This window comes from Myxocyprinus asiaticus, chromosome 32 (assembly GCF_019703515.2).
Source record: "Myxocyprinus asiaticus isolate MX2 ecotype Aquarium Trade chromosome 32, UBuf_Myxa_2, whole genome shotgun sequence".
NCBI classification, from domain to species: domain Eukaryota; kingdom Metazoa; phylum Chordata; class Actinopteri; order Cypriniformes; family Catostomidae; genus Myxocyprinus; species Myxocyprinus asiaticus.
In genome coordinates, this window is record NC_059375.1 from 20,222,190 (window position 1) to 20,229,953 (window position 7,764).

Sequence of the window (7,764 nt, forward strand, 5' to 3'; positions counted from 1 at the left end):
CAAATATTGAATAAATAGTGTAAATAATGCCAACTAAATCTCAATGATATCAACCAGTTTTGCAATAATGTTCAAATTAACCACAGCAGCCATCACAAAGAATACAAAATGAAGAGAGTAGAAATAAACAGGTATTTCATTTGTGATAAACAAATTATTATTTAAATTCGATTTAATAAGTATATATCCCATTTTACTTGTGTCATATTAATGGTATAGAAAAACAAAATGGTACAATAGTCCCATATTTTAATAGACATAACTGAATATTAACAAACTGTCAGACAAGTGCAGTCTAACCTTCTCCAAATCTCCCTAATCTCTCTGTCTGACCTTTTTCATTCATCAGAAGTCAGACTAAATTTGATCCAAACACTTTATTAGAATACATATCACTCATAAAGCGGCAAGTTTAAAATGAAAGCCTGTTAACATTTATTTTTCTTCTAAGGTGTATCAATCATTGCTTGCTTTGTGCTCAGTAGGGGACATTTTTCAATTTAACCTTTATATTACAGAGTGACTGCATCAGAAAGGTTTCAACACACTTAACATGAGTGGCATTTAATATAGCATTACACTTGCAAGGTTAGACGGAGATGTGACCTTATTCAAATCCTTCTGCCACTACAACACCTATCCTGATGCAATTATAATTAAACGCCTTATATGCTAGCTTGCAAATCCTCTGATCGATCACTGATATTAAGGTAAATATTGCATTGCCCCTCAATGAACATCTAACTCTAAAAGTGTTATGGATCAGCAGGTTTCTATTAACAGCGCTGTTAATGTTGTGTGCTCTGGTGTGGATATATTTAGGTAAATTAACTTAGCATAAAGTGCTCCAAGGCTTGATATTAAAAGGCTTGATTTACCCCCAAAAATGCAAAGCTCTAGCAAAATTCCTTTGCTCTGTTGATGGCGTTAGGCTTACTGTTAGCTCCCTGAGCTTAAAGAGTAAAAGAAAGTGCTTATTTTTGTTTTTCTTTTTAATCAAAAACAATATATATATATATTATTTTTTTACAAATGTGACTTCTTGTTCAGGAATATTATAAATAGTGCTGTTTTCTTAGCTTGTCCATTGTTGTTTAAATATTAAGAGAATGTTTTTTAAATATTCTTTTCCTTCATATATGTAAATAAAGCCCACATTTTATGCACATATTCGTTGCCTTATATTAAAGCATTGTCTGAGTGGTGAAATAAGAGGCTTAAGGCTTAGTAAACAGCACTGAATGAGGAAATTGGGAAATCAGTGATGTGCAACGATAATAGCACCCACAAAAACAGCTAATTTACTCAAAATGTTTAACTTTTGTTGCCTTTTCCCGTGTTTTATAATTGGATTTCGGCCAGGAAATTATTATAAAAACAAGCTAGTGATGAAGCCTTTAAGAAATACTCCTTAAAAAACTTCATGCATGTTTATACAGAAGGAAAAAAGTCAATCCAATAATGCAATAATAAGTCCCTTATTAACAATCATCATTTCCTAAAGGTGTGATTTTTAGTGAACACTTGGGATGTAGAGTAGCATTCACTGAATAGCTCAATTTAATGAATAAGTGGTGGATGTGTCCATATATTTCTGAATAACCTAGACTCTTAAGAGAAAACTTTAAATAACTGGGGGTTACAATGTTTTTAAAAGAATATTCCAGGTTCAGTACAAGTTAGCTCAATCAACAGCATTTGTGGCATAATGTTGATTACCACAAAAAATTATTTCGACTCAACCCTCCTTTAAAAAACAAAATGAAGGTTACAGTGAGGCACTTACAATGGAAATTAATGAGGTAAATTTTTGGATGGTTTAAAGGCAGAAAAGTGAAGCGTATAATTTTATAAAAGCACATTCATTTCTGTAAAAATTAGTGTATTATTTGAGCTGTAAAATTGTTTAAATCGTCGTTTTTACATTCATTTGAGGGTTTTAAGGTTTATGCGTTGTCATCATGGCAACGAAGGTGTAAAACTGGATATAACCTTACATAGAAAAGGTTAGTTAGTAAGGGATAATGTTCAGTCAGTCAGTTGTTATCGCACTTGTATCACCCTGAAGGGTTTTTTTTTTTCTTTTTTTTTTGATTGTAAAATTTTCCACTTATTACAAGGCTAATAACAAAAGAAATAAATACATGGATATAAAATATTGATTTGCATTGAAATTAAGTAATTTAAGAAGAAAGACATCGCTGAACAGCTTAAATCCACCAGGATTGCATCAGAGTTCTATTTGTGTTTACTTTGTGAAAATGACCATCTGACTGCTCATTATCCAGCTTATTACAAGACTAATAGCTAAATAAATAAATGGACATGAAATGTTAATTTGTGTTGAAATTATGTAATTATGTGAGAAGAAATAAATTGCTGAACAATTGAAATCCAACTCCGGTTTGGTCGGAGTTCTGTTGGTGTTAATTTTGTAATTAATGACTGACTGACTGCTCATTATCCAGCTCATTAAAAGATTACTTGCCAAATAAATAAATAAATGCACATGAAACACTGATCTGAGTTGAAATTATTTTATTAACTTAGAAGCAGTAAAGATGGCTCGCAATACCCGGAAATGCGGTCTGATCCGTGGTTGTGTGTTTTGTTACAGAGAAATATCAGAGTGCTAGATGGCCCCATTGGCCAATCAGATTTGAGTATTCCAGAGATCCATGTAATAAGCGATTTTATCACACTAAAGTCATGTTAACATGCATACTGTTTACGTCTTCTGACAGTTTTTATTTTTTATTTTCTCCCCAATTTGGAATGTCCAATTCCCAATGCGCTTTAAGTCCTCATGGTTGTGTAGTGACTCATGGACGAATCTCAGTTGCCTCCAATCCACGCATCTTATCACATGGCTTGTTGAGCGTGTTGCTATTCTCCGCGGCATCCACACACAACTCACCACGTGCCCCACCGAGAGCGAACCACATTATAGAGACCACGAGGAGGTTACCCCATGTGACTCCACCCTCCCTAGCAACCGGGCCAATTTGGTTGCTTAGGAGACCTGGCTGGAGTCACTCAGCACACTCTGGATTCAAACTCGCGACTCCAGGGGTGGTAGTCAGCGTCAATACTCGTTTTTACTCATTGAGCTACCCAGGCCCCCCTTGTGACTTTACTTTTGAAACAGTGAGTATTTCCACATTTATAGATCGTCCCATTGCCTCACTGTAACCCAGATTTTTGCTGTTATTTTAAACAAAAAAGTGTAAATTAATTTTTGTGGCAATCAACATTATGCTACAAATGCTATAGACTGAGCTTAACTTGTATTGAAGCTGGAACATTCCTTAAAGTATAATAAAAGGTGCTGTGTGATGGATGATATATTTCATGATTTTATGATCATGTGGAGTTGCAACTGACTGTTTGTATACTTTATAGATGTGTCTCACATAAAACAGGAAAAACCTTATGCGTCTCTTAATGTAAATGACTTGGTGACAGCAGGAAATAAAACCAGATATCAATGTCAAATAATCTTGAGTAGAAATGTTGGCATTAGTGACACACAAGATAATACAGTAATATGAAGCCCAAATAAATGTCTGGAAATTCCAAGCAGACCATAAACTGAACAGGCCATTTCTTATTGAAAATGTGATGTCTTACATCCATTGTACCTGTGTTTCTCTCAATACAAGCATTTTGTTTGTCAAGCCATATTTTTCCATGCAATAATAAGGCATTGATTTGAGGAGTGGAGGTTATTGAATTGATTACAGAGCATAATGTAAACAAACTCACGGTCCTTTGGATTACGATCAGGAAAAAATTCATTTTCATCAACCCCCTGGAAAGGAATATGTGGTTTTGCACCTGTTTAAAGTGAGTATACAGCTAACATCTGAGGTTTTATTTTTAACCCTAATTTAGGAATGTGCCATGCAAGCCTGATTGTCACGGGGGCTTGCATCATTTTTAAATTGTTGTCAAATCCATCCACATGCACAGAAGATTCTGTCTTCAAAGGTTTAGGAGTAGGCAATATGGAGAAACAGATTTTGAAGCCTTATATTCTCTGGCAGCCACATAATTCTAACCAGCATAATATCACTGAAAGGTGCCATTCATGGTGATTATGATCATTTGACAATCTCTTTTTTAACAGTTTCACTGGTAGAGCTAATTGTATGTCTTATAGGGTTAGAATGTGTCCTTGGTAGGGCACTTATTTTTAATCTGTGTAACCTCTTCAACACATGGACAAAATACTCATGCAAACAGCATATTTTATTTTTTAAGGGATGTTCTCTAACATAAACAATATTGCATTAAAATAACAGATTTTCAGTTTCAGCTAACACACATGATTTTGTGAAGTAAATATAGCAGAAAATATGCTTTCTATATTGAATAAGTTAGTTAAACTTGAAAATATTAAGTAAATTCTACATTCTGTCACAATTACCCTGGTGACCACTAGGGATCGCCATGTATGTTTATTGCTCCCTGCCTGTCTTGTGTTTTGATTATGGGTTTTGTAGTTCTAGTCATTGCCTTTATTTCATTGGTTCTTGTGATTATTATTCCCAGGTGTTCTTTGTTTCCTCGTTTGCCCCTTGTGTATTTAATCCCTTGGTTTTCCTATGTTCTTTGTCAGTTGTTACCCTTCATGGAAGTGATGGTTTATTCTGGGTTTCATGTTTTAGTTTCCCCTGTGTTTATTTTCCTGAGTTTTTATTAAATAAGCCTGCATTTTAGATCCTCTTTCTCTTGACTCCTTCCTGCAAACGTTACACAACAACTGGCCACCATTATGGATCTAGTGGCTTTACAATTGCTGTCTCTCAAACAAGGTGACGATACCATTGAGCAGTATACTGAGCATTTCTGCAGTCTTGCCTAGATTTTCAATTGGGGAGATATTGCGTTAAAATACTTTTATCGTTTTGGACTCGACGAGCCTGTGAAATCCTGTCTGCCTGGAGGCAGATGTGAACTTTCCCTGATGGAAATAATTGATTATGCCTTGAGGCTCACATTCTCTCCTTACACTGTGGGTTATGACAGTAATCCTTCGCCGCTGTCAGCGGCCACACCTGCCTCGGTCTACGAGCCAGCGGCCACGCCTGCCACGGTCAATGAGCCAGCGGCCACGCCTCCATGGCCGTCCCAGAGGCAGCGCCTGAAGCCTCGGCCGTCCCAGTGCCAGCGTCCTCTGCCACGGAGGCCATTCCCACAGCAGTGCTTCCGGCTGTCCAGAAGAGGAGGAGAAGGGCTCCTGCTCCCCAGTCGCTGCCAGTGCCCATGGCCATGGAGGCCATTCCCCAGTCGCTGCCAGTGCCCATGGCCACGGAGGCTGTCGACGAGCCTGTCCAGTTCCGTAAGGCTGTCCAGTTCCTTAAGTCCATTCAGTTCCCCGAGGCTATCCTCGAGCCTTCCACGGCTCCGCCCCTCGAGCCTTCCATGGCTCTGCCCGCTCCTGAGACTCCTCCAGTGACTCCGCCCACTCTGAGTCTATATTCCCTGCTCCTCCTGCGGCTCTGCCCGCTCCACCTCTGGCTCTGCCCTCTGAGACTCAAATTCATGATCCACATTCGGCTCCACCTCCTGGGACTCCATTCCCTGAGACTCCTTTGGCTCCGCCTCATGTGGCTCCATGCCTTGAACTTCTGCCTCCTGCTCCTCCCATTAACTTTTTTTTTTTTTTTTGGTGTTTTATGTTAAGGAGCTTCAGGAGCCACTCCTTAGATGGGGGGGGCTCTGTCACGATTACCCTGGTGACCACTAGGGGTCGACATGTATGTTTATTGTTCCCTGCCTGTCTTGTTTTGATTATGGGTTTTGTAGTTATTATCTTTGTTTCATTGGTTCTTGTGATTTATTAGTCCCAGGTGTTCTTTGTTTCCTCCTTTGCCCCGTGTAATTAATCCCTTGGTTTTCCTATGTTCTTTGTCAGTTGTTACCCTTCATGGATGTAATGGTTTGTTCTGTTCATGTTTTAGTTTCCTGTGTTTATTTTCCTGAATTTTTTTTAAATAAGCCTGCATTTAAATCCTCTTTCTCTCGACTCCTTCCTGCAAATGTTACGCATTCAAACAGGTAAAATGAATGCTCTAGCTTAAGTAAATATGATTTGTTTCTCATCGTTTGCAAGTTTATTTACTGTTTTTGTTGTTACATTTGGTAACTTCTCGTTTTGTGCTGTCTTAAGTTAGTTTTCAACTCAAAATTATCCATTCATGTTCAAAATAATTCCAATTGTTATCGTCATGGTGTTTTGTGCACAGAGTGTTGAGGTCTGCATGCGCAGCTCTGTATGTTGTCTCAGACTACATAGCATGCATTTAAGCCTCCCTATGGGAGGCTTCTGAATGTCACGTGGTACATGATTAAACATCTGTTTGAAAGGAAATCTCAAAACGTGGCATGTTCTAATAAGATGTTTATTTAAAAGTTCATTTAAGTACTGTGTATATAATATCGGTAAGTAAAAGTTACTGAATTTAAAGTTAAATTTACACTCTTAATATTATCAAAGTTAAGATTTATAAGAACTTTTTGTATTTTTTTATTTTTTTTTTCAGTGCAGAAATAATACACAATTATATTTCAATGACCGCATGGACATTTTCCTTTAAAGGTCCTTATTCTGGTTCAGCTTTTATTCAGAAAAAAACTTTTACATCAGCGCTATTGGAATATTCCTATATACATGTAACCAGCATTTTCCAAATAAACAAAGACATGCACATTCTTTCCCCAATATTCTCTTGTGGAAAGACACTGTCACGATTCTGTCAGTCTGGCTTTTTATGTGACAGGGTCGTGACATCATAGTTCTGTGTCTGTCTTGTTTTGTCTTCTGTCTTTGTGTGAGCGCACGGCTTCGGCTGTGGTTTCCCACATTTTTGTCTTGGCAATATGCGCTTGTGCCATTCGGGTGTCTGTGTCTTGTGAGAGCACTTGGCTTTGTTTTGTTTCTGTGTTGCCGCATGTCTCTCAGTCTCACGTCATACCCCGCCTCCTTGTTTGATCATTAGTTCATTAGTCACACCTGCCCTGTCTGTTAACCTGTTTGATTTCTCTCCCTATTTTAGTCTCCTCGTGTGTGTGCTGTCCAGTGCCAGTTCGTCTTGTTTCGAGTTCATGTCAGTCAGTCTTGTGCTCCTGTAACCAGCTAGTCCGCCCCAGCCCAGCTTCAGTGGATTCTCTGCGCTGGACTATGTTTTCCCCTACAGGGTAGTTTGTGCTGGTTTTTGTTTATTTTGTATAAATAAATCCTTTTTGTTTTTACTCTGCGTTTGTGTCCTGCCTCTGATTCGTGACAGACACTCGCTCTTGCCATTTATTTCAATTAATTTAAAGTAATTCTGCATAGTAATTTAAATGTGTCTTTATAAACAATGAATTCCAATTTTCACATATAGCACGCAAAATTACTTTACAATTTATATAACACATTTTTAATAAATTAAATTCCGATTAATGTGGGCATACGTCAGCTGTCTTATTCAGATTTCTAGAAACCAAAATATTGTTATGGCTTATTCGTGTTTGCATGTTTACATGACGCATACATTATCAGAATATGATAAATATATTTCAATAATATTAAAATATTATTCAGAATTTCCTTTTATGTAAATGTGGTCAATGTTAGATTTGTCATTGAGTTTGGTTTGTTAAAGGAATATTCTGGGTTCAATACAAATTATGCTCAATTAAAAGCATTTGTGGCATAACGTTGAATACCACACATTATTTTGACTTGTCCCTCCTTTTCTTAAAAATAATTAAAAA